This window comes from Ooceraea biroi, chromosome 2 (assembly GCF_003672135.1).
Source record: "Ooceraea biroi isolate clonal line C1 chromosome 2, Obir_v5.4, whole genome shotgun sequence".
Taxonomy (NCBI): domain Eukaryota; kingdom Metazoa; phylum Arthropoda; class Insecta; order Hymenoptera; family Formicidae; genus Ooceraea; species Ooceraea biroi.
In genome coordinates, this window is record NC_039507.1 from 7,322,883 (window position 1) to 7,338,985 (window position 16,103).

General features: G+C 37.1%; 2 protein-coding genes across 12 annotated transcripts in view; one reads left to right on the plus strand and one right to left on the minus strand.

Annotated features, from left to right (window-relative positions):
* LOC105283371 (arrestin homolog) overlaps positions 1-6,865 on the minus strand; it is a 47,640-nt gene extending 40,775 nt beyond the window's left edge. For 3 of the 9 annotated variants that reach the window (XM_011346069.2, XM_011346078.2, XM_011346068.2), the window contains exon 1: positions 2,623-6,865. The gene's annotated coding sequence lies outside the window, so the exon portion shown is untranslated. The remainder of the gene's footprint in view (positions 1-2,622) is intronic. The other 6 variants (XM_011346077.2, XM_011346076.2, XM_011346075.2 and 3 more) reach the window with 3 other exon arrangements.
* LOC105283372 (14 kDa phosphohistidine phosphatase) overlaps positions 1-16,103 on the plus strand; it is a 63,876-nt gene that overhangs the window by 42,360 nt on the left and 5,413 nt on the right. The gene's annotated exons all lie outside the window — the stretch shown is intronic.

A 16,103-nucleotide genomic window follows, 5' to 3' on the forward strand; every position in this document is an offset into this window, starting at 1 on the left:
TTATTTCTTCTGTTTAGACGTTACGAATTTATTTAAAGTATGATATTTAGAACAATAATAAGTTTGAAAGAAAGTAGGAAAATATAAAAGTACATAAACGATTAATTTATTAAGATTATATGTATTATTATATGTATATTACATAATTTATATTTCGCATAAGTCGTATTTTTAATGTTTCTTATTTTCTATGTATTTGTTGTTGCATATTTATGTTCAGTTGAATTTTGTATTCCGGTTTCTATGTTTTAATAAGTATTTAATAAAAGTTTGAAATTAATATGCGAGCAATGCGCTCCATAAGCACTGCGAAACGAGGCAATAATACTTGAAATTTAGTTTAAGGAAGTTGAATGAAGAAATTTCTTGACTTTTAGAATGAAAGTTAATGGGAACTTCTTTCTCTCGTTCGAACTGCGAATAATGAGGCTCCTTTGCAGTTGTTCATCCGATAATTTTCTTTTTCAAATTATGTACCGATGAGAGAAATATGATATTTATGCCATTTCACTGGCATGTTTTTATGAAAGAATTTTCCTGGTAATTCTAATATCTCGTATTTCTTCTGATAAATTATATGTGGTCGTATTTAATCTGTTCGGCCGCACAAATTCAATTTGTAATATTATATTTTCGATAAAAGAGAGATTTTGTTTATACACAGATTCGCGGAGAAATAAGAAAAGGTCTCTTAAATACATCTTTTATAAAGATATATAAACGCAATTACGTTGATTAGAGTTTATGAGAGTTATTAAGTTACGTTAGACAGCATTTACTCTATTAAAATCGTGCACAGCATTGCACACTTGAATAGATAAGACAACAATGTTACAACTTTTATAACAAAGCGAACACGATTAGATTTCTTGCAAACTACTTTGGAAATATTAGTTCTCATTTCTTTCAGCTTTAGTGCATTTTGTCACGTAAAGAATTTAATATTTGATCTCGATATATCTGTCAGAATATTACATAACAAAATAATGGATTATTTTATATGTATAATATCATAGATATGGGTTACGTTATTATAATCGGATATGTATTACGATTTTCAAGCCTTATTTATAAAAATCTCGAGTAGGATCGAATTTTATATTTGTGCTTTCTATTTTCTATTTCTTTTTGCAGTCATCTTTTGCATTTTCTGTATTTCTTTTTTGCAGTCATATTTTCTCACGGCCAAGAAATAAGTTTTCTATATAATTCCAAGAAAGAAATAGCATCTTATCCCCATGATGAATGTTTCGGTAACGCGTTTTCATCTCATGTCACCGCGCTCTTGAAAATAGAATGATGTTCAGAGAACGTAACGGAGACTGCATAAAAACCATATTCTCTCGAGGTGCAAGTTGAAATTGCTCGAAGAATGAGGTCGCGGTTGAAGCGATTGAAGTAGCTCATGTAAACTGTATCATGTAATCGATTCGTCCGGATCGCGAAATACGAGAGATGATGAAGGGATTTTACGAAAGAGCCTGCTACAACTCTATAATTTCGCGTCATCCATTTCCCGCGGAACGCGCAGTACCGATCTTAATTACCAGTTTATTCATTAGTGACAGCTATTGAGTTTCCGGTGATATCGTAGTTACATCTAGATTTTGCATCGTTGTAAACAACATTGCAACCGCACTGTAATATTCAACGGAGTTTCGAACTCGTTCTGAGAAAACTTTTCCATTGTCATCCGTGTTGCAGCGGCAACGCAACAGTGCAGGGATATTTTTATGGTTACTGGTCGATGATATTTCGCGCGGATGCGTCATTTTTCACGCAGCAACTGCTTTCAGAAATTATTCTAAAAGCATCGTCGGTGCTTTTACAGTTAAGCCGGCAAAACGTTGAATCGAAAGAGGAAAAAGACAATATTCCTGATAAGAGAATTGCAAAAGAAGGTTGACGGTAACGTCTGCCGGTCGATTCCAGAATTTTGCGGATCGTGTCAAATTGAATCAAGCCAGTCATCATCGGAATGAATAAAACGAGAAATCGCGCGGCAGATCAAACTTTGGAGGCACGCTTGAATTCGCAGTCCAATTAAATCTTGATGACGGATGTGGCACTTGTCTTGGAATTCAGAATCTCATAAAAGAGAGAGGAAAAAAAACTTTCGCTACCCGTTTGCCTCGGTGAACTCGTGCTGTTGCGGTTACGCAATCAAGTTCGCGAAATTTCACGAAATCCATCTCTGTCGCACCGGCTGCGTTGGGCACGTTACGGAGCGCCATTGACTTCGAAATGCCAGAGCGGTAAAAATAACGGCGCCGTTATTTCTTGAGAGCCGCGCACTACGAACATGCGTATTGTTGTACCTCGCGCGGGCGCGAGACAGAGAATGAATCGACTCGCGGTAACGAGAGCACACTGCTTGGAGTTTGAAGAAAAATTGAGAGAGGATTTCAAAGAGAACTAGCAAGATCATTTACGAAGAAAGACTTTTTCCCAAATCGCAGGTGCGAGCACAATTCCATCGAGCAATAGCGGATCGCAAAACGATGGCTCGGAAATTATTCAGCGATTACTCATCGGTCTTCTTACGTAAGGACGATCAATTTTGGAGCTGACATTAGCAAAGCTTCGTTATATTATGTTTTATATAAGAACGCCGGTACACACCATGTGGTAAAACTGGATGCAACTGGAAGCGTAGCACAGCCGATCGATATCTTCTCGTTAATGATGTAACGGCAATCGTTCCAGCGGTTACAACGGACACACGGACTGCCGTAACGCAGTACATGGAATTCGCTTTGCACTTTTATCATTTCGGCAAGGTATAGTATATTATGTATATTAGCAACGTGTTCTTTCTACGATACGTGCAGTAGTACGAAAGGTCTTTAAATGGGGAACAATAATTTGTGATAATAGCTTCTAGAACTGCTAAAATATTGAGCGCTATTGGTAACGTCCCATTGCAAGATAGTGAATACCTAATCCTAATTCCAGCAAAGACGTCTGACTTCATCGATCGATTAATTGCTGTTCCAGCTAGCCGAGGGACGTCGTTTAATCTCGCTTAACGACTACAGAAGACGCATTTTGTTTCCGCGATCGTATCGCAGGGAAATGGGCGTCTATCAGAGTTCCCCGGGCATTCGATAAGTCAGTTCTTGTTCTTGAAATAAACTGTGACAAAGAAAGTCCGGCTAATGTACACGAAACAAAGATCGTTAGTTCGTTGAAAAGCGCAGCGTAAATAACACGTAAATAACGTTATCGGGGTCGACGAGGGTTGCTGCAACGCGGAGAACGGCAAGTCGAGCTGCGAAAATTAGACAGGGACGACGAAAGCATCTTCCCGTTCGTCTTTTTCGTCTTCTTCCTCTTTTTCGTCTTTTAAGGCACTTCGCACGTACACCGCAATTCGTTCTAGGTAATCTTCTTTGCGCGATCGCATTATTCCTTCGTGGACTATCGACTTTAAGGTGACGGTCTTCGAACGTGTTGCGCGACAATTGTTTCGCAATTTTTCTCCGCGACAGATTTATTGATATTTTTTCCCACTTTTTCCCGCTTTTTCCCGTGCTTTCGTGCGAATTGGCAGTTACATCTTCAGGAATCTTCGGCAGTTGATGCAGTTTTAGGTATGACGGGAGTCATGTCTAATCACGTTTCCTTAATATAGCGTGATGTGAAGTGTGACGCAATTAATTGCTTAAGATCACTTACGCAATTATGTCGTTAATTACTAAATTCCGAGGTGTCACGAACATGTAATATTGGCATCATGCAGGTTTGAACGTAAATGCGACGTAATGCCAAGGGGATCAAGAGTTATCGGCTGCTTCAGAATAATGTCACGTTCTACATGCAGATCTCAAGTTAAAGTGTCCTTATCTCCTAAATTGCACGTTCTCGTAAAGTATTGGATTTCTTCACTAACGATTGTTGATGGAAGTGTAACAAGAAATCTAATTTCCAAGTACATAACAATGACAATTCAGTGATTTAATTAATTAAGACTCTCAAAGATTATGTGTTACAATAAATTTAGTATCTCAACTTCAACTATTTTAGATGGATTTTAATTAAAACTTGATCTAAGAATTACTTACTTTCGTCCTAAAGGGAACATTCTTTGAACATCTTTGAACTTTTTTATTAAAATATTTGTAATTTTGATATGGAATACAATGATTTCCAAACGTTTAATAATTACTAATAAATGTGAAAAATTTGGTAATTTTTATGTTTTTTAATATATTATGTATATTTATATATACATAATACATACATAATATACATTGAATATGCTAAATCGTGTAAATACTTTGGATCTATCTTAAACAGAAGGAACTTTACATGAGAGTGCGTTTCCCAATCTTCTCTTGTATTTGGAGTAGTAAGCGTTTTATCTCAGAGTACTACGAGCTTTAAAGGTTTGTTTATACGACGTAGCTTAGTCAGATTACAATGCTCTACATTGTAAACTGTATATAGCGCAGCTGGATCTGATTTTATGATCTCGTTATCGCGTAATTATAGAAACTGTCGAATAGCGATTATATAGTGAAATAGCGGAAGAATGGATATGCTTGAACGCCATTCATAAGCGTAATAAACATTACATAACTCGCACAAAATTGGACATTTCGATAGATAAATTAAAAATCAAGAATTTAATCTACACAGAGGATTTCTTTTGATTTTTTATAATTCAGAAACAATTTATATCTCTCTTACCATCCACGAAGACGTGCATTAAATGTAAATAATAAAGCAATGGAGTAGTAACTGAAAAAAGTTGCAAGAAAATCGTGAGGCATTGCATGATCAATCAGCATTAGTATATGAGTTTTTTTTTGTAGAATTGTAATGCTAGTAGCGTGAACGCGAATTCGCTATCGGTAATGTACTCATAAAAGTATTTTTATTTTATTTATCACTGTGCACATATGCGTACGTTATGTCAGACGTTATCGTACATATGGTACGTTTGATGTCGACCAGAATCGCAGCTCGGATTTGATAAAGGCAATGTGGGTATTGATCCGTTATTTCGTTACTATCGATTCAATAAATGCATAGCTCTTGGCCTCGACAAACTCGACGAGAAGAGCGAGTGACAGCGAGCATACGAATTTTCAATGATCTCTGTCGTGGCACGTTGTAAAACGGGGGATGAGCTCGTAGGGCGAATTAAATTAGGGTAGAATCGGGTGAACCCCAGGTCTGTCAGGGAATGAACGACGGGGGAACAAGGGCACGAAGCAGCGTGAAACTAGCTTTGACTATGTATAGGATTCGCTAAATAAACACATGGGATTGCATAGACGAGATACCGAGTGCGTAAATTGTCCAATCGAGCGTCAAAGTGCACTCGTTCCAACGAGGATCGTAAATTATGGAACCATTGTGCATCCATTTATTACTGATCCGAGTTTGCTTTTTTCTAAACGACCATAAAATGCGAAATGTCTTTCTCCGACGTACTCTTTCCTTAGAATTCCGAACATGAGGAGTCGGACGAGTCTGACTTTTTTCATTTGATTTTACCGATATCGGAGTCGATTCTATTCTTGAATTATACAATGCAAGAATGAAAAGATCAAGATGTTTTTGAAAGCGTCAAGTCGTTTATAAATCTGTTGTTTTAGTTTTTAATAAATAGCAGATATTATAAATATTTATCATTTCTATGATAATATGTATAATTTGCTTCAGCTAAATGGTTTGCGAAATTCTTGATACACAAAGAACGAACGAATCATTCAATGCTGATTTTGACGTATGAAAGTTTCGGCCCGCATGCTAAACAGAGCGCGCCTGAAAATTCTTGCTATGTCCGGTGTTAAGCGAATCTCCAATTTCAATTTTTAATATTAGATCAATCGATATCAACCATGCATGCGAAACGCAAAATTTGTGATTAAAGATTAATGGTATAATTATATCGAGCGCGCGTGGACAGCACGAGCGTTTAACAGCCGTCTCAAGCGAATAAAACCCACTCCTCTGAAAATACAGTCACGGTCGCAAAAAAAGGCAGATTAATGAAACAATATGCGCGATGTGCGAGCGAACGCGATTGGCGATTGCCGGCGCGGCATTCGATCACCCCGCTTTGTGCGCGATTGTATTACTTACGGCGACGCGGCACGAGCGATGCCAAGGTACATCCGCCTACTACTACTACTTACTACAATTGTCAACTCAGCGGATCAACGTGGTATACGGATGCTGAGCGATATGATCGGGCCATAAACGGTAAAAGTGCCGTTTACGATCGCATCGATCTTGCCGCGCGCAAGAAGAGCGCAACCGGAAGGACGACAGTTCGCTTCTTTAACAGAGGCGTTTCGCGATTCAACAAATTGTCCTCGAGATGCTCGCGTACTTTAAGACTCCCGAAAGCAAAAGTCCGTATCGCACCTTCATCGACGTAAAATCTTCTTTGACATCCTGTCGATCGGGACGTCGGACGCACTTCCGTGCCGTTCCAAGCAAGGATACCCGGTGTAGCTTCCAAGCGAGTTCAGGTTTCGATGCCGCAAACGCGCGGCATTTGTATGGAACGACGACGGGAACGTAGAAAAAGAAACAACACGAGTTTCTCCCCGTGTATTTCCGACACTCGAGATTCAGCTCACTGGGATGTCCGTTCCCGCGTTCGAGTTTCAGGCTCTTCGCGTCTCTCTAGTTTTCTCAATGCAACGTTGCGAGAGTCGTTTCGGCACACGACGGTGTCCCCGCGCGCGCGGTACTGTGTCCCGTTTCGTTCGAGGGACACCCCAGCGTCTCGACGAGTGTCCTCGATGCTGTTTTACAGTCGCTTAGGCCGTAAAAAAAATAGGAAAATGGTAAGACTCAGCGTTGCACCCGACGTCCGTCATCCAACACGGTTCGGCATCTACTGGCGTGCGCGCTCGACGCCTCGCCGGGCGTCGCGACGCGCGTAGGGCGCACCTCCTCGTCGGGCTCGGCGCGACTCTCCACTTTCCACGATTGACAGCGACCCCGTAAAAATTTATTTACGGATTTACATCTCTTTCTCGCGCGCATTGGCGCGCGTACCCTATAAATTAGCGCGATTGCGACAGCGAAGAAGCGCGGACGCGTCCGCTGGACAAATGATTCCTGCCGAGCTGGGAGCTCGATCGCGTTAACGAGATAAACGTGTCATGATGAGGGTGATTTATTGTACGCTGCTATCAATACGTACCTCGATGCATATTCCTGACTTATGTGGGATTTTTCTTGTTTTCTTATTGTACGTCGTTTTCCTGCTTCTGCGCGTACGATCGATCAAACTCGATTGCTCTTTAGTTTCAACAGATTCACGATTAATTTAATGTTACATCGTTGCGTTCTTATAAATATTTAAATGTCTGATCAGCGGATGTCCATATTTTATCATTCCCATATCATCCATTTTTGGGTATTTCTGTTTGCTTGTTTAATATGCGACGCGAGAGGATAAATCATTTTTGTTATAATGCACATCATGAGCCCTTTATGTCTGAGGCTATTAAAATTTTATTTATGCACGAATAGCGTGATAAATGATGCATAGGCTGATTATAAATTACAACTGCCAAACTAATATTTATTCTGTTATATTAATAAACATGTTACGTAATCCGCATGTTTGTTGAGGTAATATGCATCAATTTGTTTTACTTGTTCCAGGAAAGTTTAAGCTTGAAGCAAGGATATTACTTTGATTCATGATATAATTCGAAAATGTGCATTTGAATGTGAAACTTCAATCGAACTGTTCATGATTGTGTTTCTTTCCATAATTAGTTTCTATGTAACCAGTGGTTTCTATGTGATAACGAAAACTTTTTGATCTGATTTGATTTGATATCGCAGCGTTAATCGTAACTTCTATACTTGTACTCGCATATGTTGCGGGGTTGAAGATATCGTAAGTGATAAGGGAACTTTCGAGATTTTTGATCCACAAAGTTGTGCGAGCACGTCTAAAGTTCGAGGTCACGCTCGGCGCATCGCGTGTCGTACGATAATATCATCGTTACGGTTGGAGAATATCACATGTTGCCGGTAAATCGGCTTTTTGGACTTTTCTAAACTCCCTTTCGTATCATTCGGAGAACAAAGTTGCTCCTGGGTACCTACGTATTTATTGAACCGTGAGAACGTAGAACCTGATTTGTGAAATCTACAAACTAGCGAACATACATTTCATACATTGTATGAAACAAGTACAAGTGCTCTCTTGCGCGCGTATCATAAATCATCTGCTTCCTCTGGACTAAAAACTGTGTAATTAATCAACCAGGCGATGAAATTTATGTCGCGAAATTAGATTATCTTGTACTGATAGCATGTGATTATATATATAATATATACGGTGGTATTAAAAGATTATTATAGATCTATCTAAACACTAATATGAGCTTTCGGACAAAGCCGCAACCGAGGTTTGGGAATTACTTGCTGAGAGTAATTTAGAATTTCTTTTTCTTTATTATAGCACACACAAAGCAAGTTTTTTATTATAGTATTATTATACAAAATTATCTCTGTTTTTTATTATAGTATTATTATACAAAATTATCTCTGCAGATAACTTTCGGCAGAATGTTAATCTGTTAATATCTGACACATATTACCTGATTGATTAAATGTGGCTCTGGAATTCTGGAATTAGGCTTCAATTAATAACACTTCAAATAACACTTTATTACATCTTATGTACGATGAAATTCTCTCAAATCTGTCGACATTGTTTTAATTTTCTGCAATTATCGCTTTCGGAGAGCCTTGGAACATTCGCATTCCCTGCTCGTCGAAGCTGCAGATGTCTGTGTGAAACTCTTTAATTGAGCTGTTTCCCATTTCACCTTGAATCGGGATTCAGTTTCGAAGTAGATAAGCCAGTTTAGTGAAACTTCTCAGAAACTCGGCGGACAGTCCTTTGAAACTACCTCTCTATATATTATAGCGGGGTCTATAACGTTCATCCTTTCTTTGAATTCGATTATTTCATTAGTCACATAAAACCTGTTGCAAGAGAAAGCCATGAATGATGAAAAATAACTGAATATAATTATTGAGATTTTAACTATTAAGAATTTCGCGAAATCGCCGGAATTTTCAATGCTTTTCCGGCACTATTTTTGTACCTAATTCTATAGATGAGCGCGATATTTCATGTTAGGAAAGTGGGCCACCACAATTGTACAAGTAACTTGCGGAAGGACAAAGGTGACGAGTATCGATAGAACGTCAATCTCGGTCGAGTTTCTCATGGCTCGAGTTCGTGCTTGCCTTCTTCCAATTTAGGATTCGTTTCATATCTTTCGACCTTCGAGATAAACATTTCGCTGCGGGCATCTTTGCGCATGAAACCATGAAACTGGATCGAATCGAAGAGGGCTGTTACAATTTTGGTCTGTCGACCGCTTTTTCGATGTTTTCCCAATCCTTTGTTTTTCACAAACTCAAAAGGATTTTTTTCTGCAAACAAAACCTTGCTAACTTCAATATTATATATATATTTGTTAGAAACAATCCTCTCTTTGCAAATGCAACTGTCCATAGAGAAAAGTTAAAAAGGTTTCACATAAGTTAACGAATATTAATTAGTAGTAGAATTAATCCCCTGATAAAGTTTTGTCCCTGATGTCGCGATGCGAACAATTACGTTAATACTCAACACGAGTGTTAGAGAGAAAAATGATTCTTCTATTTATTAAAAAGACTGACCATCTAGTCTAGATATCTTGACCGACCATCTGTCTAATGCTTGCCAGTTATGATCGATTAATTAATTTCTTCTTAGCTTAATTACGTTAATATTCCACGAAGCTTTAACTAAATATTCCACATACTCGAAATAGCATAACGGAAGCTCGAAGCTTTTCCGTGATGTTTCTTTCGTGGATTAGTATTGAATATTCACTTCCCATAAGCCTCTTCCTACTTCGTTTTCACAATGCATTAGGAAATTGAAATCGATATTTACCATTGAACAACCTGTATTCTTTAGAATTGATTGCGGTAAAGTTAGTCGCGACATTTTCCTTGCAATTTCCGAAGCTTAGTGTTGCTGTCGGACGTGCAACGCCAACGGATCACGACCAAGGGGCTTTCAACTAATTATGGACCGCGTTGTATCTTTTCACACGGATTTAATGCGAGAATCCGTCTTGGAACCTTGCCTCGCCGTGTTAAGTGCTTCTTCCATTCGAAATTTATAATAGCTCTGCATTTGTGTAACATCAATTAAACGAAAAATATTGAGGAAGTTATAAAATTTCATGTAATTTTCTGACTGCTACATTAGTAGACTGATCGTTAAAGTTTAAAAGTTCGCAAAATGTTTGGCGCAGTAAATCTAAAACGTCTTCTTGATAAATATAGATAAGCGTGATCGTGGTTGTTATAAATCGCATCCTGCACGATGGAATTTTCTGCTGGGCAGAAGTAATTAAATTCTTTGTCACATGTGTGCGACACGTCACAAATCGCCCTTACGATCTTAATCGTTTGCGTTTCCTGTTTCCATACCTCCACAGGAAGTAACGAACAACAGCGTAGATATGAGCAAATTCGGTGGAATATCGGGGATTTATTCGCAAGATTGATTGAGTTTCATCAGCACAATCAACGTCTCGAAATTGCTTTTTCGATGATGAAGCGTGTTGTGCTTCTTGTCGAGAAGTAACAGTGTGTAAAATAGTTCTTTATCATTTATGATGTGCAGTCCTGACGGGGTGAATAGAGACAATTCGATAAAATTACCGCGCCATAGACCTTCAGATGTGGCATTATCAATCTTTGTCTTTTACGGACCTAAATCAAAATGATCGAATTAATCAGAATGAAATAAAACTAATAATGAAAAGAAACATATCTTTTTTATAATAACTAGTACAACACAGGCGCGCGCTATGCGCGTACCATTTTATTTTTAAATATTAATAATGTTTTCGACTAATAATATTCATCTATTATTTATTATATGCACAATTATCACACTCTACTAAATTGTTAACCTCCACGCGAAGACAGCCACGCGATGGTAATCTAAACTGAACATAAAGCACAATGCGAATCGAGATATCCAATCAGCGTCGCGGAAAAGAGGCAACAATGATTTCGATTTGATTTAACACGGCTTTTTTAAGAGTGGACTAGTAGAACACAGGCGCGCGCTATTTTATTTTTCAATATTAATAATGTTTTCGAATAATATCTTAAATAATCCTTTAGATCGCCAGAATAAATGAAAAAGTTCTAGCCATTAAAATTTTTTTCTTTTCCAAGGAGTTCTGTGCTATTTATACTGTTATTTGGCATATTGCGAAGAGGTCTCAACGATTGAAAATCCTTTAGATTTAGAAATGAAAAAGTTCTAGCTATTAAAATTTTTTTCTTTTCCGAGGAGTTCTGTGCTATTTATACTGTTATTTGGCATATTGCGAAGAGGTCTCAACGATTGAAAATCCTTTAGATTTAGAAATGAAAAAGTTCTAGCTATTAAAATTTTTTTCTTTTCCGAGGAGTTCTGTGCTATTTATATTGTTATTTGGCATATTGCCTAGAGTTCTCGATGATTTAAAATTCGTTAAATGAATAAATGAAAAAGTTCTAGCTATTAAAATTTTTTTCTTTTCCGAGGAGTTCTGTGCTATTTATATTGTTATTTGGCATATTGCCTAGAGTTCTCGATGATTTAAAATTCGTTAAAACAATAAATGAAAAAGTTCTAGCCATTAAAATTTTTTTCTCTTTCCAAGGAGTTCTGTGCTATTTAACAAGCCAGTTTTGGTCAAGAATAAAGGAATTTGGTTAATAATATCTTATATCTATTATTTATTATATGCACAATTATCACACTCTATCAAATTGTTATCCTCTACGCGAAGACAGCCGCGCGATGGTAATCTAAACTGAACATAACGCACAACGCGAATCGAGATAACCAATCAGTGTCGCGGAAAAGAGGCAACAATGATTTCGATTTGATTTAACACGGCTTTTTTAAGAGTGGATATATTATATGTATAATACGTAAGGAATTTAAAACGTTTGTTTTATCTTTAAATATCTTTAAGGTATATCAAAATTACATAAAAAGTGTAATTTAAATTTAAATTATATAAATTTGCAATCTTTATAAATCGCGTAAAATAGCAAACGCGAAAGTTTTTATTTTTCTTTTGTAGCCATCAAAATTAATAGCCTTAAGCTGTAATTAAAAGTCGGAATTCTAAATATGCTACAGATTACATCGATGAAAATTCCATCGCACCAAGTTTGTGCACCGGCGATTTTTATTCCAAGCATTTCCTTGATTGCTGTTTTTATTTCATTTTTGAAACGTAATGGAAGGCATTAATTGCGAAGTGCTGGGCGATATGATTTATGATCACGCTTCACACTTTACGGTGAACATGTGCATCGTTAGCAACGGTGAATCTAAATTTCTCGGCGATGGCAGGGAAGATCTGACATCGAATATTTGTTCAGTTTACATCGAGCACCTTGAATGCCTGTTATTACTTCAAATAGTCCGCATTGATCCAACAAAGCGCTTCTCCCGCGAAAGTTAATTCTCTCGAGGTAAATGTTAGCGGAATATTATAAGAATGCTTAAAAACTTGGAGCACTGTAGAGAGGAAGAAAGAGAGAGAAAGATTTTACTTCGTTCTCGCAAAGTAACGTACACGGTAGAATATCTTTCTACATCACTTCAAACACGATAATTTGGAATGTAAGCTCGTGTGTAAACTATCCTTAATTTTCGAATGTTAGTTTTCGCTTATACTTATTTTACGTTATTAGTTCTATAATTTGTTTTTTCCGTTTTCCAAACTCAAAATTTCATTCTATAATATGAATTTTTGCAGCCACCAAATGTTCGATGCTTTACTCATAATTCACGATTTTTGACTATTATACGTGCATTGTATGAATATCTATGTAAATTGATCGCAAAATTGCTAGTTTTGAGTAACTTGCGCTAATGATAAACATTCCCTTTTCACACTTACGTCACGCTGTATCAGTAATCGCGTGCACCCTTTCATTTGTTCTTATTGCAAGTCACTATAGTTGTAATATGAAGTCGCGTGTCTCGGAACTCTCGTTGTAGTAACGAGCGAAAATCGGTGTCATAAATCTACAAAGGCGAGGCGCTAAATTCGCAACAATAAAATTGCCTCACCCTGTTGCTGCAAATCACACATGTCGTCCGTAATATCATCCTAATTTCTGCGAGAAAGAGAAAGAGAGAGAGAGAGAGAGAGAGAGAGAGAGTGTGTGTCTTTTTATTTCTGATTATTATTTTCCGAACCTGACTCATATCTCAGACTGTTTTCTTTCTCACTGGCTCTTCTCTTTTTCTGTTATAATTTTTTAAAATAGCTGAGTAATTGAATATGATTATTCTATGTCACAGTGCAAATTAATTAAGTAGTTTAATTGAAGAAATGTTGAAAATTAGAATGTTATAAAAATATTTTCCCCTCTTCTTCTCTTGTCGTATTATCTTTTTTATTTTTATTATCTCAGATATTTCGATATTTCCGCGTGGTATTTTTCAATCGTCATTTATATCGGACTATTATGCTTGTCAGAATTAATCGCAAATGTTACAATAATGTAGCTACCAGCACGATTATTTCAATAAACGCATCATCATATGCATTAATGGCCATTCAAATATTCTCGAGTTATGCGCATATCATATCAGCTTTAATTCTCGTTTGTACAAAGTACATTATGCGATTGTCGGGGGTTGGAGCGCATTACAAAAGAGACAGGGACAAAAATAATTCAAAGTTTTAAATCCATTCGTTTTCCGCTTCCTCAGTGTATTTTTCTAGAATGAATAAGTACCTTTAAATATTCACGCTGACATATTTTATGTATAACGTGTCGAAGATGTTTCTGGCTATGTAACAATCTATGTAAGCTTGCTATCTCTCTCTTTCTCTTGCTCTCACTGTGTCGTCTGAGAACTTTCAACCGACAGAAAACACCGCACAAGCTGATTAACTCTGTATTTTCTTGTACCGGAAGTTCGTACGTCTTTCCTCTTTCCCTCTTTCTCTCTCTTTTATGCGTTATACCGACTACATTCTATAGTATTTATCCAACATGATATTTTACCATGTTTCGCACTTAGCGCATTACCGGCTCGTGCTTTTAGTGCCCACTGAGGGGTATATGCCTCGTTATCGATTTCTATTAATTCCCAACCTGTTCCGCTATTGTCGATACGCAATAGAGTTAAGTACGTAGGTCCGTGAAAAATGTTTAAGATTTACGAGAGTACGAAAAAGATGGAGGAAAATATCTCTTAATTGAAAAATTCTAAAATATTTTCTAAACACGTATTTTATGGTTACATTGCCAGCCTGGGTCATAGTCATAAGTAATAAAGGATTTTTGAATTTACCTTCTGGCGACTTAGACGATTTATTTAATCCAAATAACCAAGATACAAAAGCTCAAAAATTATATCTCATTCAAAGAATAGTGGTAGTGAGCGATGCCAGGTGTTGGTGCAAATAATTGTTTATTCCTCTCCAATATCCATGTACAAACGTTTCGGTCAACACATTTGACCTTCTTCAGTGTAACCTTAACACAAATATAAAGATTGAAAACAAAATAATCGATTACAATAATGTTAAAATCCTGTTTAATACATACCAAAGGCAACTCAAATATCGATGACGCATTCAGTAAATAATATATGGATATTGGAGAGGAATAAACAATTATTTGCACCAACACCTGGCATCGCTCACTACCACTATTCTTTGAATGAGATTTATTTAATATTTTCTAAACAATTTGCTAATATATTTTTTTAATAAAGTTTAAAGACGATACTCGCACGCGCGCTATTTGCTTTATAACTTGTGCAACATTAAAGAAAATTGATTATTAATAGAAGTATATCTCGTATTATAATAATACGTTTTTCTTATCTTGTGTATATCGCCAGTTCTAAGAAACTGGTCGTTAAAATTAAAAATCGTCATATAAATATTTATTTCTTCATATGTGTCTTTTTTTCTTCATATAAGTAAAGTTGCAAAAGTTTCATCGAACCGAAAATTTATCTTTTTCTATCAAGTCAGAAAAAAAACGATTGAATGCGTTTAAAATATCGTTCTAGTTAAAATGCGCCTCTATCGATTTCTCGTTGGCCTTCTATTGAGATATGCAGTTATATCGACGACGGTTATATCACAGGATCGTTTTCGTCAATCTGCAGTTGCATCTCTTTTGGCAGGTCACGTACGGCATGATTTGCACGGCAGTCAGTAAACTCCTCGATAATGCCAATAAACTAATAGGGAATGCAAATCGCGCATTGAACGTCGATGGGAAATTTCCGCGTTAATCTGTTATAATCTGTTTAACTATCCATGCAAATTTCGTGCATTTCATCGAAGCAAGCGCAAACTTTCTCTCCGCACGGGAATTTTTTCAAATGTGCGAAACGATTAGTAATGCGTTCTCCTTAGTGTCGCAAAACAACAGTTTGGTACGTTTGTGTCATAGCACGGAGTTGCTATCCCGTCCACGTACAAAGATGTTTCTTCATTTGTGCTGATTTTCGCGTGTTGCCCTCCGACCATTCTCACCATTATCTCTCGTTGCTTTTATGCGTGCCTTCGAGCAAACTTCGTGCGTCCCTTCATCTTCCCCTCTTACTCCTTGTTTCCCGAACTACGAAGGGAGAGATAGGGCCAGGACCCTTAATGGGCCACATATAGGTCCAGATGGGCAAGATATATATATGCGCTTTTCCAGGGAGGTTGAAGGCATCATGAACACATCAGAACTGCCTGCTTCGATCGTTCCCTCATCACTCTTTTCTCTTTCCTCGTTCCTTCGGGAAGGACGTGATCTTTAGCGCTTTTATCTGTGGAAAGGTCATAAAAATTCCCCACTGACACTCGCGACAGCTTTACGAATACTTTAAAATAGATGATTACATTTTAATTTAACGAAAATGTAGCCTCGCAGAAAAATTTATCTATTAAAGAAATAAATATTATATAAATGTGTGTTTTAGATAATAAAATCGTAGTGTAATTATTTGCGCATGTGTATGTGATATTTCATCAATAATTGTGAAAATTATAGGAATGTTGAAT